Source organism: Petaurus breviceps, unplaced genomic scaffold (genome assembly GCF_028583685.1).
Source record: "Petaurus breviceps papuanus isolate PSGF00001 unplaced genomic scaffold, PetGlider_PUasm1.0 90491, whole genome shotgun sequence".
NCBI classification, from domain to species: Eukaryota; Metazoa; Chordata; class Mammalia; order Diprotodontia; family Petauridae; genus Petaurus; species Petaurus breviceps.
This window is the reverse complement of record NW_027187263.1, coordinates 2,806,070-2,825,462: the sequence shown is the minus strand read 5'-3', so window position 1 is coordinate 2,825,462 and position 19,393 is coordinate 2,806,070. Positions and strand designations below refer to the sequence as shown.

General features: G+C 37.6%; 1 pseudogene; it reads left to right on the top strand.

Annotated features, from left to right (window-relative positions):
• The first annotated feature begins 15,787 nt into the window (after positions 1-15,787).
• On the top strand, positions 15,788-18,167 carry LOC138141787 (geminin pseudogene; annotated as a pseudogene).
• Positions 18,168-19,393: the final 1,226 nt, after the last annotated feature.

Genomic DNA, 19,393 nt, shown 5'->3' with positions numbered 1-19,393 from the left:
GTTTTAAGCCCAAGTATACTTACTGGGCTTTTTTAAAAATATACCTTACTAAAAACAAGCAAGACATGCCCAAGAAGAAAAGAATAATTAAAGCATGAACTAATTGGGGTCTTCTTTACATTTCTATTGTTAACTCTAATTACCTGTTTGTGTGAACTAGTCCCTTCTGCTTCATTGGCATCATTAGTTCCTCACAAGAAATAATCAGATCCTTAAAGTTCATATTTGTTTAAATTTCACCTCTTGAATTTTAAGCTCAGACATTTTCATATGTAAAGAGTCAGATCAAAGTATGAAATATAACTTAAAATAACATTTAGTCTTTCAAATTGAAATAAAAGTGGAAAAAGTCTAGATCAATCTGTCACTTCTCACTTACTTTTTTTGTTATAGATATTCCCTGATACTCAGGTTTTTAACATACACCTTTTGAGTAACGTAGCTTAATAGAAAATTTTGTATATGAAATTTGAAGAAAAAAAGGAAATAAATGTGAAATGCAACAAACCTACAGCAATCTATTATCATTACTAATTATAGTGGAACAATGACTTTTGGGACTCTCGGACCTTTTTATCTTGTATGTGATATAATAAAATGAAAATGGCTCTCAAGAAAAATGAAATTGGGAAGGTACCCAGAAATTGACTTTTATTTATTTGTTTATCTATTTGAGACTGGATCTCCCTATCTTACCCAGACTAGAAGTGAAGCAATTATCACAGACCCAATACTGATCACCCCTGAAGCTTTAATCTGCTTTGTTTTTTCCACCTGAGCCAGTTCATCCATCCTTACACAAGTTGGTGGCCATCTCTCTGTCCTCTTTTATTCCCAGACTCATCATATTGGTATGGGACTTAGTGTGGCCCCCTACTCAGCTTCAGCCCCATAGAAGCTCAGAATTCCTAAATTCAAGGAATTCACCAGCCTCAGCATCCTCAGCAACAAGGATTATAGATATGTATCATTACACTTGTCCCCAGATTTTGATTTTGAAGATATTACAAAGAAGGGAATATGTCAAAAAGAATTCAAAATATCATGGATGACAGAATTACCAGAGCAAACAAGAAAACAACAGTAATTACTGGCCTATCTGCTTATAAAATCTTTACATATATGTTCTATGAATGTATTTCAGGATATCTTTGATGATAATATAAAAAGAAAACAGTACTTTTTGAAGACAATTCTTTGCAATAGACTATATCTTCACCCACACACAACTGAACATACACCCCACTATATGACTATGCATTATGTAATACTAGTCTCAGAAGAATAAAAATGTAAGATGATCCAAAAAGCAATGGAACTATACTTGGCGGTATAAGTAGACTGTAGCATATCACCAACAATAACTCATGTACAAGAAGTGTTACAAATGATATCATCAAGAACTGGTATGAATGGAAAAGGAAGTATATTGACCATGTAATAAGAATGAGGGTGACCAGCACAAGTGTTGCAAAGGTACTCATAAAATGTCAAAAACAGCAGAGCAAGCCCTCCAGCATACCAGGTAGATCCTCTATGGAGGATTTAACAAAGGACATAAACAAGAAGAATTCCACAGAATGAGAAACTATAGGTGGGTGGCTATCTGCACTGATAAAGGGAGTCTCCTACTGATGAAAGCATGGATGTAGTGAAGTATCAGATTAGAAAGGACATTGAAAAATAATGTGACCGTTGTAGTCTGTAGGCAAATTTTAAGTCAAGTCGATTAATATTTAAGAAGTATCTGCTATGTGCTAAGTTCTGAGGATACAGAGAAATCAGCAGGGAAAAAAGCCCTGTTCTCAAGGAGCTCAAGTTTAATGGGGGAAAGAACATGCACATAACTATGTACAAACAAGTGTATATTGAATATATGTATATATACATGTATGTATTGTGTGTATATGTGTTATATCTATATGAGTGTATACATATATACATATATTACACATACATACATATATATGAAGCATCAAGACAAAAGACACCCTGAGGGAGAGACAGGAAACAGCAAGGTACCAGGCAACTCAAACCACCACCATCTTGACCATCTCCATTCAGGCCATGATGGAGACAGCTCAGGACCCTGAACCCAAGAGCTTTGGGAATAGTGATGTTTTCATCCCAGTACCCTTAGTCACTATCTTGGAAGTAACCCCAGTAGAGATGCAGCTTGGTGCCTGCTCCTTTAAATGCTACAGCTATAGCTACTGAAGACTTAGAAGAGAAAGGTCTTGCCTCTAAAGTCCTTGTCATTTTTAAATGGTTCAGATTCAGGAACTGACATACTCTTAAGGTAAATATCATATAAGAAGAGGTAATACGATCTGCTTTGCCACTGTACCCTAAGGACCATGAGACCTTTCCATCTAACTTATAACAGAAACTTTTGATTTGTGTTGTTTCTCTCTTTCCCATAATTCCAAATTCCTTGAGAGTAAGGATTGTTTTATTTTTCTATTTGAATCATCAGTGCTTTGCACAACTCTTTGCTTAGAGTAAGTGCTTAATAAATGCTTCATTTATTTAGGATGAAATAGAGATAATCAATAAAGGGAAAGCATTGGATAAAGAAAGGCTAAAAATGGAATTGTAACTACCGTGTTTCCCTGATAATAAGACACTGTCTTATTTTTTTTTTTGGACAGAAAAACACCAGAGGGCTTATTTTCAGGGAAGGGCTTATTTTAATGAACATTGACAGCAATTTTAATAAACAGGTAAATGTGAACAAAAAAATGTACCTTTATTCAATAATGAATTCAATAAAGAACAGGATGACGCACTCACTGCTGCAGCTCTGATTGGATGCAGCTCGGAGCGTGGCGTGCGTTTCACGGGGGGGGGGGGACGGTGCATACAGAGGGTACTGTAATGTAGCGTGTAGTGCAGGGGATGACCTTCACTACAGTAGCAATCTCGATAGGGCTTATTTTCGGGGGAGGGCTTATTTTAGAGCAATCTTACACAATAAGGGGAGGGCTTATTTTCGGGATAGGTCTTATTATCGGGGAAACACGGTAGGACATAAAGAATGACAGGAAAGCCAGGAGATGGAGATAAGGAGAAAGATAATTCCAGGCATTGGGAATAGCCAGTGAAAACTGAATGAGGAGGGGCAGCTAGGTGGCCCAGTGAATAGAGCACTGGCCTGGAGTCAGGAGGACCTGACTGAGTTCAGACACTTAACACTTACTAGCTGTGTAACCTTGGGCAAATCACTTAACCCCAACTGCCCTGCCTTCCCCTCTGCCCTTCCCCCCAAAAAAGAAAATGGAATCAGGAAAAAGACTACATTTCACAATAAAAATAACTTCAATGAAAAATATTTATAATTAAAACTCAATTCAGAAGAAAAATAAAACTGGCTTATAACTTTGTTCCTTTTTATTACAAATACAATAGAAAATTAGCATTTATTTCACAATAAAACCAATCCTTGTAGATCTATGTGAATAATATTTCTAATTAAGGGAAATAGCTCTAGTTAGCTATGAGAATAATCTCTATTCATTTATTGATCTTGAAAATCAATAAAACAAAGACCATTTTGATCAAGGAACTAGAACAGCATAGTAAAAACTAGCCAAATAAACAAGTTAAAGTGAAGATAAATGAGATTCAGAATAGCAATCTAGGTTGTATTCATTCACTCATTTGAAATATAATTAATTTGATGAATTTAAAAAAATAATATTACCTTTATTTGCTAAGTAAAACAATGACTTATCCCTGCTACCTTGGAAAACTTACTAGGCTTATTTCCTCCCCCAAAAAAGTATTTGCCCAAGCTGAATACTTGAGTTTGTAAATTTACATTTTATTCTTCATAAATATACCATCAGAAAACATTAGAACTGGAGGGAACCTTTGAGATTATTTAGGTCAAACCTCTCATTTTACAGATAAGGATATTGAGGTCCATAGAGATTTCATGATTTGCCCAAGTTCACATAGCCAGTTGGTGAGGGAGCCATGACTAGAAGCTTGGTCCTCTAATGACCAGCATTATGCTCCTACTCCAACATTTGTCTTTCTTTTGTAACAATAGCCTTCAGGTCTCCCTGCCCACTGAACATCACCGTACAATCAGTTCTCCCGGCCCAATGAACATTAGTTCTCAATTATCTGCACCAGTGGAGGGAACCATTAGTGAAGATAATACAATAATTAATCAGCAGCTGCCTTCTTCTTCACCATTGTCAACTCTGCTGGGTTGTAATTTCTAGTCCTAACTTTTCCACTAATATATATGTCCAGTAATGTTAAGCCGATAACTTTTCGGTCTGGGTTTTTTTTTCCTTCTATAAAAGTGATTTTCCTAATAGTACCTCATATGGAGATTTAAGGATTAATTTTCAAAATGTTCATAAAATGTTTTTATAACTCAGGTAAAAAATAACTCTAAAATAGAGCATAATAGAAGGAACTCTAAAGACCTAGTTTAACCCCTTCTGTTTATAGATAAGGAACTAAGGCCCAAAGAGATGAAATTAACTGTCCAAGGTCACACAGCACTATTTAAGGTTATCTACCCTCAGATAGAACCAACATTCTTTCCAATATGTCTTTGTATCCACAGTACCTAAGTAGAATGCTTTGTAGATAGAAGCAGTCTGACATCAACTGGTTTGCTTTGGGGAGGGTGAATAGGATTCATTTGAAAAATAAATACAAAATTTAGATAAAAGAATTTGAGGAGATAAAGAGAATTAACAACTGACCAATGAGGAAAGGTCTCTTCATGTTGGCTGAACTGAATTGTTCTATTGAATTGAACCACAAAACAATGTTGTTTATAGTTTACAGGATATTTTCATAATGTATTCCATGCAGATGGCAGCTAGACTTTCAAGTTCCTACTCTATTGAGCTGTTGCAGCTTTTGACGCAGTGTGCCCCAAAATCTCTGAGATCACAAAAACCCCTTTGAAAAACTGAAGTTGATCACTATAGTTCAATTTTTTTTAAGTGTCTAATTCTAGCCTCACAAGCCTTTCTCTCTAGCAAATTTGGTTTGAGGGTGATGAGACTTTGTTGTGGCTGTTTGATTGTGTCCAACTCTTCATGAGCCCATTTGGGGTTTTCTTGACAGAGATACTGGAATGGTTTTCCATTTCCTTCTCCAGCTCGTTTTACAGATGAGAAACTAAGCCAAACAGGGTTAAGTGACTTGACCCTAGACACATAGCTAGGTAAGTATCTGAGGCCAGACTTGAACTCAGGAAGAGGAGTCTTCTTGACCCTAGGCCTGATCCATTGTATCACCCTAGCTGTTCCAGGAGTTCATCATTTTCAAGACTCATTTCCATTTGTTGCAGTGACCAGCACTCCAGAACAGTTTAGAATGTCTATAATCTATAAAACCAGGAAGAATTAAAGAAACAAACCTGACAGCCCCATGATGATAAAATGTTTATTGTCATGTCCTAAGGGAGGGAATAAAATTCAAATGATGTGGCTTATAATGTAAGCCTGATGCTTAGGATCCTTTCAAGGAAACATGCTAGATTAGTTTGAGTTTTTTCCAGTAAATAGGACCTGGACAAATGCCTTTCAAGATATTACTTACATAAAGCTTGAAAGAAAAGCTCATTACTGGTTTTCCATAGGATTCTACCACAGGTGAGGCTAATATAAAATACTCTTTGTAGACAGATACACTTCAGTTCATTTTGTATAGCCCTGCTTTGCATGACAGTAAGAATAAATACACTGTAAAATGATACCAGTTTTAAAATGTTATCTTTAAGCTGTTTAGAGCCTGTCTAAATGAGGACACTCATGGCCTTAAATGTCTCACAATGCTTCACTGTGTTAATCTGTTGCATAGCAACCCCTAAAGAAACCTGGCAAGCGCAGACTCAATCCGGACAGGGCAAGCTCAAGTATGAAACATATCCCAGATCACTTCAGACATTTTTAGCATACAAATGTAGTCAAGTTCATAACAAAACACCCACACCCTCCTCTCTTCTAATGTGAGTCTGGGGAATTGTGGTTTGGTTATGAAGCCTACAAGTCTCATTTAGTCAGTATCTGCAGCATTGGCCAATTATGCCCTTGGCTAAGAATTTAAAAAATAAAATAAAATACATATATCTGTATCCTATAAGTTCTAGGGCTTTTACTTTGGGTTTCAGAAAGTGGTAGGACTAAGCCCGATAAGGTTTTGGCTGGAGGAAAGGTCTTATGGGATTTGGGATCTGGAACTTTAACTGGATTTGGCTTCTGGTTAAGGTTGGGTTCTTCATTATTAACTAGTTTGGGATTCAGTACTTTTACGTGGAAAAGATACTCTCAGTTTTCATGCACTAGAAAAGCAAGGGTTTCCACTTCTGCAAGGCAATTTGCATTTTAACAGGCCTCACCCACTCAAAGAAACAAATGTTAGTACCAGTAGAAACACATAGGAGATATTTGGAAATTGAGCTCCCTCCTTGGTCTGAGAGGTAGAGAACATCATCAACCAGGCAGCAAGAGGAATGGTATGAAACTTCTAATCACAGGATTAATTTTTCATGTTTTTTTTTAAGTTGATTAATGAGCATCTACTTTTTTAAGTGTTAAATTTTACTTTTTTTTTTAAGTTAAATCTGTGATTTCATTGGTGTAGGGAGTTCCTGGTAAGAAACTGCTTCTACCAATACAGTCTATGACCTCCTCTGCTGTTTATGGTCTTAAAGCATTACCTGGAGACAATGAGAGGCTAAATGAATTGCCCAGAGTCACACAGTAGTATGTAAGCTGAACCTGAACCCAGATTTTCCCAACTTCCAAGCCAGCTTTCTATCCTCTGTAGAGCAAGGATTACCTCTAGTAATTTCACATACAAGAATGGATTCCTCCATGTTACGAGTAATCCAGGGACAGCTAAGTGAAGCAGTGGATAGAGAACAGGCCCAAGAGTCAGAAGGACCTGAGTTCAAATCCAGCCTCAGACACTTACTAGCAGTGTGACCCTGGGCAAGTCACTTAACTCTAATTGCCTCCCCAAAAAAGTAATCTGGAAAGTGTTTGAAGAATTAAAAATTGATCCATCTCTGTCTAATAATTTGTATCTCTAAGGCTGCTTATTTAACAAGTTCATCTTTAGCTCATATGAAATGTCACGAAAGACAGGTCTATGATTATATGATAAGATACCATATAGTCCCTGGCTATTAATCCATGAATGATATCAGAAGTGATATGTGCTATGTTTCAGTGAAAACAAAGGCACGTGGTACACCATGAACCCTTTGAAACAAAAGAATGGTTTGGTAAACAGAGATCTTAACATCACCTGGAAAAACATTCATTCTAAGTACATTAGAGCAAATGTTTGGAGACACTTGTGCTAATATTTCTAGAACAGAATTCCCTTTCAAGTCTTTATACTCAGTCAACAACTTATACATTCTGCTAATATCTAAACTCTCCTCGACAGTATCATTTTTCTACAAGAGTTAGAAAGGAAGGGAAGGCCCAGCCAACTCCTCAAAAGTATTAGTGCTCCAAGCTTTTGTATTTTGGGGAAAAGCTTTGTTGCATAAAGAAGATTGGTCTAACAGTTTTTAGATCTATTCTTGTTCAGAAATGAAATATGGAAAGGAATAAGTCTTTAATTTGTTTTTAATTCAGTGACTATTAAAGTCCCTACTAGGTATGAGACCCTGCACTTCAGGCTGTGGATTCTCTCTTCATGGGGCTTATATTTCACTTGCAGGGATGCAACATGTACACCAGTACATATGATACAAGGCAGGGAGTGAAAGGGGCAAAGGAGAGATTCAGTGCTCTAGGAACACTTGAGAAGTGAGAAAGTACTTTCAGTGGGGGTGAGGTCAAAGAAGTTTCCATGGGGAAGATGGTACCCTGAAGGAATCTAAGTAAGAGTTCTAAAAAGAAGTCAGGAGGGAGCCCAGTCCTGACACGGGGACAGCCTACACAAATACTTGGAGGTAGGTGAAGGAATGTCAAGTTTAGAGGAAAGCCAGTAGTTAGTTTGATTGAAATGTAGAGAACATGAAGGAGAGTGATGTGAAAGAAAGCTGGAAGGGAATATTGGAACCAGACGATGTAAGGCCTTAAATTCCAGGTTAAGGAAATTGTGTTCTGTCCCAGGAGCAATGGGGAACCACTGAAGGCTTACACATATTGAGATGTTGTGATCAGCCTTGTTCTCTTAAGATTATTCTGGTAGTTGCTATAATGGCAAGCAAAGAAATACTTAACGCCTTGTTTCAGCTATTTAATTAACACCTTGTTTCAGTTCATATTTCTTTTGAGCCTTGCCCATGACTGCAAAAGTCTTTGTTGAGAAGCAGAACTTGTGAACCCCACAACTTGTGAACCCTAGAACTTGTGAACTCTTGTTGCTAATACAACAGGAAGGGGAGGAGCTAATGACCATATATAAGGAGAGACCCAGGCTGGAGAGAGCAGAACTGAGAAGAGAACTCTTGTGGTGGCAGAGTTGAGAAGGAGAAAACTTGTGGTAGCCCAGCACTCTATGTTTGTCTGTTCTGTCTGTGTTTATTTTTGTTTGCAATGCTTTGTACAGAAGCCCTGGGACCTTACTGGAAGACCTGAAAGAGGATTTTCTGGTTGCCTGTTTACAGAAGACCTAGAGGAGGGTTTCAAAGGTCCTGGGACTTTGCTGGGGATTTGTGTGGACCTCTCAGACCTTGTTTGTGGATCTGTGTTGATTTCTATGTTAATGATTTGTGTTGACCTCTTGGACATTGTTTGTGGGTTTGTGTTGATTTCTATGTTGATGACTTGTGTTGACTTCTTGGACCTTGTTTGTGGGTTTGTGTTGATTTCTATGTTGATGACTTGTGTTGACCTCTTGGACCTTGTTTGTGGGTCTCTGTTGATTTCACAGGCAGATAGTGAATTGATGATAGTGCTGGCAATGTGCATGAATATTATTGTAGCTCTGCTAAGCTTTGTCTTCCCAGAAACAAGAACTGTGAAGAACTTGAGGTGGCCTGGACACTGAACTTCAATATGGAATGGGAACTGGATGAGGAGATGGACAAGGAGCTTCCTGCCTTTGAATCCAGATGACAGTTGGATAGATTAAGGCAGGAGTTGGACCCATGGAAGAGGAACCATGGAATCTGAGAACCAGCCTCAAATCAAGATGAAAAGACCTCTTCTTAAGTACTTAATGCTGACTGAGAAGATCATGATTTACTGTGACCTGGGGTGGAGAACTTTGACCTTTGTACTTTGTGTCCCTTAAGGAGGCCTCCTTAAGGATGATTGAATTAGGGACTTACTTAATGATACCTTTTGTTTAAAACTATGTGGCCACTTTGGTGAAAACTATGTGGCCACTTTAGTGATAACTTTTTATGTTATAACATTGTGAATGCTGTACTTGGGTTTCTGTCAATGTTTTGTCTTAGTTCATTACTGAATAAATAGAGAGTTCACCATATTATATAATCAGAACTCTGAAGCTATTCACAGCAGCAATCCTCTGGAAAGCTACTCATGCCTGGCTTTACAGTTGTGTAAAGAACTGATAAGAGGAAGAAGAGGCTAGAGGCAAAAAGACCATTTCAGAGGCTATTTCAAAAGTCCATGAGAAGTAATGAAGCCTTGAAATAAGTCTGTGGTGATGTGAGTGAAGGCAAAGAACCAGTTAGGTGTAAGAGATATTGTGACAAAAGGAAGAAAAGGAAGGAAGGAAGGAAAGGGAGGGAGGGAGGAAGGGAAGAGGAAAAATGGAGGGAAGAGGGAAGGAAGGAGAAAGGGAGGGAGGGAAGACAAAAAAGGAGGGAAGGTAGGAAATAGGGAAATATTTATGAAGCACCTACTATATAGCAGACACTATGCTAAATATTTTATAAAGATTACCTCATTTTATCCTCAGAACAATCCTGGGAGGTAGGTACTATTATTATTCCCATTTTTTACAGTTGTGGAAACTGAAGCAGACAGAGGTTAAGTGACTTGCCCAGGGTCACACAACTAGTACGTGTCTAAGGTCACATTTGAACTCTTTTTAACTCCAGGCCCAGTGTTTTATCTTGCTTTAGCTATGTAAAGTGAAGAAGAGGTTAAGGAAAGAGAAAAAAATGACTCTGAGGTTAAATTTCTCACTAACCAAGATAATTTTATCATTAACATAAATAGGAAAATTTGCAGGAAGAGCATGTTTGGGGAGAAGATTCTGAGAGCAATTTTGAACATATTGAACAGCCAGGTAGAGATGGGTTGGGGAATAAGAGTAAGTTAGATTATTTGGGGTAACCTGATGAAAGGTCTTTGTTCTGATAAGAAATTTCAGAGAAGCATTATTTTTTTAAGAGACTAATGTGTTCAAAGGCATTTGTAGAAATGATGAAATTGAATATAGTATTCAAAATCAATTGACAGCTGCAATTGTGCCTCGGTTTGCTTTGTGTTTGGTGTTGAAAACAAGAGAACAAAGGAGGAATTTTCAGTTTACTTTTCACCTAGGATCCATGTCTGCTAAAAAAAAAAAAGCTAATAGTAACAATTACAGCAAGAGCCTAATGGTAGCATGGAACAACTAATGATTCATTTCAGTTTCTTTCTTGATTGAGACAAAAGTAACTGGCAAATTAAGCAATTGTCTGCTTGCCAGGACATGGGAGTTTGGTCAAGGGTAGGAGAAGGTGAGAGGTTTGCTTATCAAGTCCAATTGCTCATTTCTGTATTGCTACATTCTAATCCGTCTCTCTTCCAGGTATGCAGAGCCCCAGGGCTGTAGTTTGGGTAGGGAAAAAAAAGAGGGGCTAGTCTATTGATGCTGATATTATGCATCAACTCACATGTAGAGTTCACAGTATTCCTACTCCAAATCAGTTTCCCAAATTGTTAACCCTGACATTACACAGAGAGATTCCATGAGAAATTTTCTAATGATATTTCCCACTAAAACATTAAATAGAAAACTACATATGTATACATGTGTAGCTTTATGCTGCATACATATGTATCAAAATACTGGATACATGTAATGATTTACAGGGGGTGGGGCAGTGAAATGTGCTTGATTTTCTGTGTTTTGATCCAAAATGGGCAGTATAGTACTTTATTCCTGGGGTATTTCACATGCTCAGACCTATCTGAACCAACATTTACAATTCCATCAACATATCTCAAAACATAAAGGTTTGACCAAATTAGTTTGGGGAAAACTGCTTTAAATGTGTGTGTGTGTAGGTAGGTGATAGATAGATGGATGGATGGATGGATGGATGGATGGATGGATGGATGGATGGATGGATGGATGGATGAGTGGGTGGGTGGGTGGATGGATGGATGGATGGATGGACGGATAGACAGACAGACAGACACAGACAGACAGATAGATAGATAGACAGACATATGGAGAGATGAATGGATGGATACATTAGATAGATAGACAGATATTTGCATCTGTTATTTCATCTAAGTGTAGAATTCACATGAGTAAACATCCTCCTTTGATGTAGATGGGCAATTGCTTTACATCCTATAGTTTCAGGGAATTGCTTGGGCACTGAGATGTTAAATGACTTGATTGGAGTCCCATATCCAGTATGTGTCAAAAGGCCACACTTGAACCCATATCTTTATGATTCGGGTGCTGACTCTAATTCTACCACTCCACATCTCTTGCTTCAAATACATGAAATGAAAATAACTCAATCCATCCTAATTAATCTTGGTTCCACCATCAATGTCCTTCAGACTTCATCCTTCAAAAAAGAGTTCCAGATCCAAACATCTCTACCCACTCTCCACTGATGACAATCCAATTCTTTACTTTTAATGAGTAATTTTTTTTTAATGTGCGAAGTGTCCTAAACGCAAAGTCTTTGTCCATAAGACACCTATCTAAAATGGTCAAAGGAAGGACTAGGGCAGTAAGAGAGATCTAAATAATACAAAGGATGGTGGCTTAGGAGTAAATAGTGAGCCAAAGACCTAGATGATGTAGATAGGGGGGAAAATAGTAAACATGAAGGAAGAGCCTGAACAACAAATAAGACACAAGTAGAAGTCAAAGAAAAGGAAAGACAGTTCATGAAAAGGGATTGAGCACCACTTGGCATTCAGGAGACCTCTTGGTTCTCACTTTGCCACTAATTATAGGATCTTGAGAAAGTGCCTTAATCTCTCTGGGCCTCAGTGTTCCATCTTTAAGATGCATCCATTGACCCTTAAAGTCTCTTCTAGAGCTAATATTTCAGATCAACATTTAAGTGACTCATATGTGCAAAGCACTGCGCCATGACCTATGTATACCAGAACAAAAAATAAGTAGTTTCTGCCCTCATGGAGCTTACATTCTGCTTAACTAAGAAGAAATGGATGATTCTGTAGGAGGCAAAAAGAAAACTTTAAGAATTGCCCCTGTTAGCTTGAAGTTTCCTGTGAAGTGAAGATAGTGACAAATCACTGAGGGGAGAAACATTCTTTGTTGGAGTGTTCATTGGGTCTCACAACAAAAGGCAATATAAAGCATCCTGGTTCTTCTGATCTGCAGTGGAGGATAAAAGAGAACAAGAAGGGCAGATAGGTGGTACAGTGAATAGAGCACTGGCCCTGGAGTCAGGAGGACCTGAGCTCACATGTGGCCTTAGACACTTACCACAAAAACTAGCTGTGTGACCCTGGGCAAGTCACTTAACCCCAATTGTCCTCCAAAAAAAAGGCAAAAAAAAAAAAAGAACAAGAAATGGAAAGTGAGCAGGGCCAAAACTAGTAGGAGGAGGGCAGAGTTTGGAAGGAAAAAAAAAACCTGTCAAAAGTTGTTACTTGGTATTTTTTAAGAGCTGTGAGATCTTGGCCAAGTTATGGTACAGTGGAAAAAGTGATGGAATGAGAGTCAGAGTCTCGATGTTCAAATCCCAACTTTGCCACTAACATACCTGGGTGACCTTGAGAAATAAATTTAACCTCACAAGGCTTGTGTTTCTTCATCTTCAAAAGAAAAAGATTGGACTAGATGACCCCAAATGCCTCTTCCAGCTCTAAATCTATGATATGATAAATCATTTTAATCTCTCTGAGAAAAATAAAAATAACTCTTGACCAAATTAATCACAGGTACATGGATTTGTATAATAATAAAGATGTTATTACATATTATATGCCATCATTATATAATAATTGTATGATTTTTAAACAATAATGTCATCCATAAATTTTCAAGTGGATCTTTAATTCCTCCAGTAATGCAGATCCCAGCCCATCCCTGCCAATCCTTCCTATATGACTCTCATTCATATCATTCCAAAAGTTCACCACAGCAGGTCCAACCAATATGCAAGAAGCTTCCTGGTCTCAAGCCTCTCCACCCTTCACTCCATCTTCCACTCAGCTAATAGAGTAACCTCCCTAAAGTACAGATCTGACCATGCCCCCTCCCCCCATCCTATAAACTTTAGAGTCTTTCTATTACCTATAGAATGAAATATTTAAAAAGTTCTGAGGTGAGCTCAGATCAACATTCTAGCAAGAGCAAACATAGATATGCATGAATGAGAAAATATTGTTTGACTTTTAAAACCCTTCATAATCTGGCTAACTTTCCCATCTTTTAACACATTACTCCTTTCCTTGAATTCTGAGATCCAATAACATTGATCTCTATTTTCATGGGCTGTCCCATATACCTGAAAATCTTTCCCTCTTGGGGAGGTAGATGATATTTGTAAAGCATTTAGCACATTGTCTGGTATCTGATAGGTGCTTAATAAATGCTTGTTCCTTTCCCACTTGTGAGCCACCCCACTGTCTTCCCTCAAGTCTCAGCTAAAATATAACATTTTATAAGAAGCATTACCTGGCCCTCCTTAATATTCTGAGCTTATCCTGTATACATCTTGCCCATACATAGTACTTTTCACATTGTCTCCCTTATTGGATTATAAACTTCTTGAGTCTGCCTAAGGTAGGGTAAACTAGCCAAGGCAGGAAAAAATGGTGCAGGTCAGTTCTAGTAGTGAATGGTTCTGACACTTCCAGGGGTCTTTTGCCTGATTTTTTCTTTCCTTGTATCCCCTATGCTTAGAAAAGTGGTTGGCCCATAGTAGGCATGTAATCAATGCTTATTTACTTGGTTTGACTTCCTTAACCTTCTCTATCATCCCTCCATCTCACCACATGACCAATCTTTCTTTCTGCCATATAATTCTTTAATGATATCTTTTACTCCTGTTCCTCTTCAGAGTTCCTCACTGATTACACATTGAAAACTGATCACACCAACTATGTGCTTTTCTGCCACCTTCTGCATGATATATTTATATTTAGTTGTTCAAAGACAGTGGTATTCTAGCTATAGGTGTCAGTTTCAAAATTATAGAATGCTCCATAAATACTATACACACACATATGTGTGTGTGTGTATAATATATATGTATATATATATATATATATATATATATATATATATATATATATATATATAGCCCTGCTGCCTTCAGAGTGCACTTTGGGGACAACCTGATGTCCTGCATAAACAGTTATAAAGAGGGGATCAGAATCTTGAGCTCTGCATTTTGGAGGGTTTTCTAAGCCAAATCTATAAAAATTCCAGTGTTCACATATCTCCAGTGTTTTAGGGACTCTGAGCCTTTAAATGGCATCCAATGGTCCACACAAAAAGTGAAAACAACACCAAACCCACGACAGTGTGAACATTAACAGTGTTAGAAAGTTAAGGAGGGATCTAAATTAAATTTAAGTCCCTCTCTCCTAGGAAACTTGCCCTCTTAAATCTTGGAGCAGCAAGGGATGAAGCAAACACGAGGAGTTAGTCGTTAGAGGAAGTTCTTGACTTCTCCCAACAAGTTGAAGCCTGCAGAGAACAGAACGATTTCATAGATGAGCGCACTGGCTCCAAATGCCATGAACAAAATACTGGCCCGTAGACTGTGTGTTTCCCCAAACAGAGATAGAAAGATTGCACCACAATGCCCCACGTTGATCAAGGATGTTGTTATCACTTGGGATTCTCTTTCAAAAAGGTTCAGGTTTCATTTGCTGACATACTCAAAACAAGGTAAGAAAGCATTGTTTAGGTTGTCCTTTTTGACAGTTGGCACAAAGGTGCAGTTCGTTATGAAATGCTAATGTGCCACCCGCCCTGAGTAGTAACTAAACTGGATGACCCCAGAGTACGCCTTAAGAACCCTACCTTGCTATTAAAGTCCTCAGGCCATAAAAAGGTGTACAAATCCTTGGAAGACATACAGCAACAGGATATACAAGCAGGGCTTGCAAAATCCTGCTGGGAAAAACTAAGAACTGTCTTAATGACTATCCACAGATTGTGTGTGTGTGTGTGTGTTTGCTTCCTAGCCAAAGTTTTACAAAAGCATATCATACCTGTAAGTATTACTTGCTGCATTTTTTTCCTAGCCTGTCTCAGAAAAAAATGCACAAAAAAGTTGCAAATGAAAACCGATTTTTTCCCTACTATAAATCACAACTCCAGAGTTCTTAGGTGAGCTCAGATGTAACATTCTGACAGCCATATACCCAAATACGCAGTGCCTGGCACACAGTAGGTGCTTGATTAATGATAATTGATTTGTGGAAGAGAAAATATTTCATTACACTTCTCTCAATTTACCTGCACTAACTAAAGGATCAGCTCACAATTTCTAAAAGAAAACTGCAGTAAAAGTATCTTTTGCTAAGCACAGAGATACCTAAACAGCTAAACAACTATATTCCATGGTAAAAACTAAGGAATGACCCACTTAACTTTTCCTAGGTCACACAGGCAATATAACCAACAAAACTGGAAATAGACTAGGCATGGTTGAATACACTTGTAATCCCTGCTGCTGGGCTAAATGCAGGCTAGTCGATCCCTTGTCTCAAGATTTCAGATCTGAAGAAGGGCTAAAGCTGATTAGGTGTCCACACTAAGTGTTACACCAATATGATGAGCCCCCTGAGAGCAAAGGGACACTAGTGTGCCTAAATTAGGGTAGATTAGCCAAGTGCAGAGTGATTGGGACACTTCCAGTCTATACAAAATAGGAAATCTCAAAAAAGGGGATAGTGATAGAACAGTACCCCAATGAGTGAAAGATAACTCCAGTCTTTGTAAACTCATAACTATTGTTTCTTTAATTTTTTGGCATTATCACTCCCATCCTCAAAATGCTCAATCTACTAAATTATAGTAAATTGAAATTAATTGTGTTTTGACAATTGCTAGGGATTTTGTGATACTTCTTGAGATAGCTGGAAACATCCCAAAGGAGCTACAAAACAAAGGCTGAGAATACCGGGATGGCTAGAACTTCAGAGATTTATATGAATCATCTGCTACTCATTAAGCATGTATTTATTTGATGTCTGCTGTTTTTACTTTTCTCCTACGTTTGTCCTGTCTCCTTAACTGAAAGTAAGCTCCTTCAGGGCAGGGACAGTGTTTATTTTTCCCTTTATCCCTTCTTCCCCTGAAAGCTTGGCACAGTAGCCTCTCAGTAAATATTGTTGACTGATTTATCTAAATTGCAGACTCATAAACTGGCTTGAAGCTTCCCATAATCCTAGCCTTGCTTTGGAGTTTACAAACCTCCTGGATAGTGATTGTCACTAACTCCAGGTGTGGTACAAGCATCACTCTGATAGGCTTCCACATACATGAAAGCAGTGTTAGCTGCTCTTGCCCGTTGGCCCAAAAGTAAACAGTCTCTTCCCACTGTGCTTCCTCCTGTCTGCTTTCAATTATTAATAGGCCATGAAATGATGCAAAAGCAAATATTCACAAAAGTTATCAACATTTTTATTGTCCCAGAAACCTAGGAGTAAGTAGGTGGGAAATTATTCCAGCTTATCAAACTAAAGGATCTACTTAGCACAAAGATAGGTCTCAGCACATAGCTGGTTTGGAAAAGAAAGGTTTCCCCTCAATTCTCTCATTTCCTGATGATCTCTCATCATTATCTAAAGCTAAACTAAAATGTTTCATCCATTTCCATCTCTAAGAGAAATACATTTCTACTCATCACATGAATTTCAGCTAGATTATCACTAGACAAAACTTTCTTTCTGACATTAAACTCTCCAGAGTAAAAACCAGCATAGATGTTAATAATTAATGATAATAATAGCTAGCATTTCTACTGAACTTTAAGGTTTGAACAACACTGTACCTATATTATCTCATTGGATCCAAGTCATAGAATCTGAACATCAGAACAGCTCTCCAAATCCTGTTAATCCACCCCAAACAGGAATCCATGTTTACACCATCCTTGAAAAATGATTCTCGCTTTTCCCGAAGGTGGGTTTGTGCGTGCACGCGCTGTGCCACCAGGGGCATCTCTGTCTGCTGCTCCTGGGCCTCTTGTCCTGCCTTTGGAGGTGCTGTAGTGGGTCTGGGAAGCCTGTGACTCCAGGACGCTTCCCAATATCAGTGGAGTAAAGTGTCAGTGTTCTGGATGCAAGGACTGGAAGTTAGCATAAGATCTTAATCTGGGATCTGTGAACCTGATTTTTGAAAATATTTTGCTTTTTGATGAACTCCAGAATGAAGCAGACAAAAGAAGGATACAAAAAAACTATAAAGAATTACTTCTTGGACAACACAAATAGCAGCCTCATACCAAGACAAACACTCAAGATGATTCAGCCATCTGCAGCTGGTTCTCTAGCTGGCAGAGTAAATGAGTCAACTTCTATCAAGACCTTATCTAAAAGCAACCTTTGGAATGACCAACTAACATCCAAGGCTTCTAATGCTGAGGTTTCTGTAGACACAGAACACAGTGAAAATGAAAACCTTGAAGGAGTCTCTCGCTTTTGATCTCATGACTAAAGAAAACCCTTCTTCTCAGTACTGGAAAGAAGTGGCAGAAAAATGGAGGAAGGCTCTTTATGAAGTACCACAAGAAGATGAGAAACTACATAAAGAAATTGAACAGAAGGACAATGAAATTGCCCACCTACAAGAGGAAAATAAAGAACTGGCATAACTAGCAGGACATATGCAATATATAGCAGATATGATAGAAAGGTTAACTGACCAGTCTCTAGGAAACTTTGAACCACAAAACAATCCAGCATTTGAGGAATCTGATTCCGGAGGTGAAGAAGTAAGACAGATTTTGAAGAAAATCCCCAGTTGACACATGTGATGAAAGAAATGCTTCTTTACCTACAAATGGATGACCACACACACACATACACACACACACACACACACACACATTATGTTGACTGTTGGGAAATAACACTGCCAAAGTTTACGTCCACTTTACTTACATCTTTGGGTTACTTTTCTAAATTAGTGAAAACCTTAAACATTTTGCTCTTTTTTTAAAATTAATGCTTAGTGGCAGAGAATTAATTGTATTCTGCAAACTATTATAGTTTGTTTTTGGACACTTGTATTAAAATACAAATACTGTGTATTTTTAATCTTGTGATACTTTATATAAATAGCATCTTTTCAGTTGAGTCTGGCATGACTTACATATACTTGGTAAATAAACTTCAATTTCCCATCAAAAAAAAAAAAAAAGAAAAATGATTCTCCAATCTATACAGAACCCACTATATTTCAAGATAACTCATTCCATTTTGTGACAGTTTAAATTATTAGGGAATTTTAATAAACCAATATCTGCCTACCTGCAACTTCCATGCACTGGTCTCCTGGGTCCAGTACAACAAGTCAAATATCTCTTGTATATGTCAGTTTTTCAAACGAAAATGATCCTGTTTTAAATTTAAATGAATAAATAGCCATATTTAAAGTAGGGTAATTTGTTAACTAGTCTAAGCCATGTTTACTATGAAGGAGATTTCATTTTTTAAAAACAACCAGTTACATTTCTATGGAGGAAAAATGTGGAGGAAAGACAAAATGAGTGATTGCAAGACTTAATGAATGGCTAGTAAATACCTTATTTGCAAGACAGCAATAGCACACATAACACAGAAGAATTTTATTCTGGATACACAAATAAATTTCTAAAACATGTATCCTCCTACCTTCTTGTAAAGAGCAAAATATGAGCCTGAAATAAACAATTTTGCCATTAGCAATTCCACATTACCTTATAAATGAACTAATGTAAGAATTTCATCTTCCAAATACAAAACACCCAGATCTCTTTCTAAAAAATTTTCATTCATAGTATATTTTTCCTACTTTTTAAGACGCCTACATTTTTATGGCTCATTTCAGAGCAACAATGTATTGATTTGTATTCCAAAAATACATATATTTTCATTTGCATCATTCATACCTTCAAATCATAAGATCCTCAACTCACTTTAGATTTTAGCTTTGATACATTTTTCATTTGCTACATGATCATTCCTAGCATTGTAGAATCATTAAAAATTATAAAATAGACTGTTTCTATTATATATGTTATCTCTTACAACTATATGTGTAATAAATG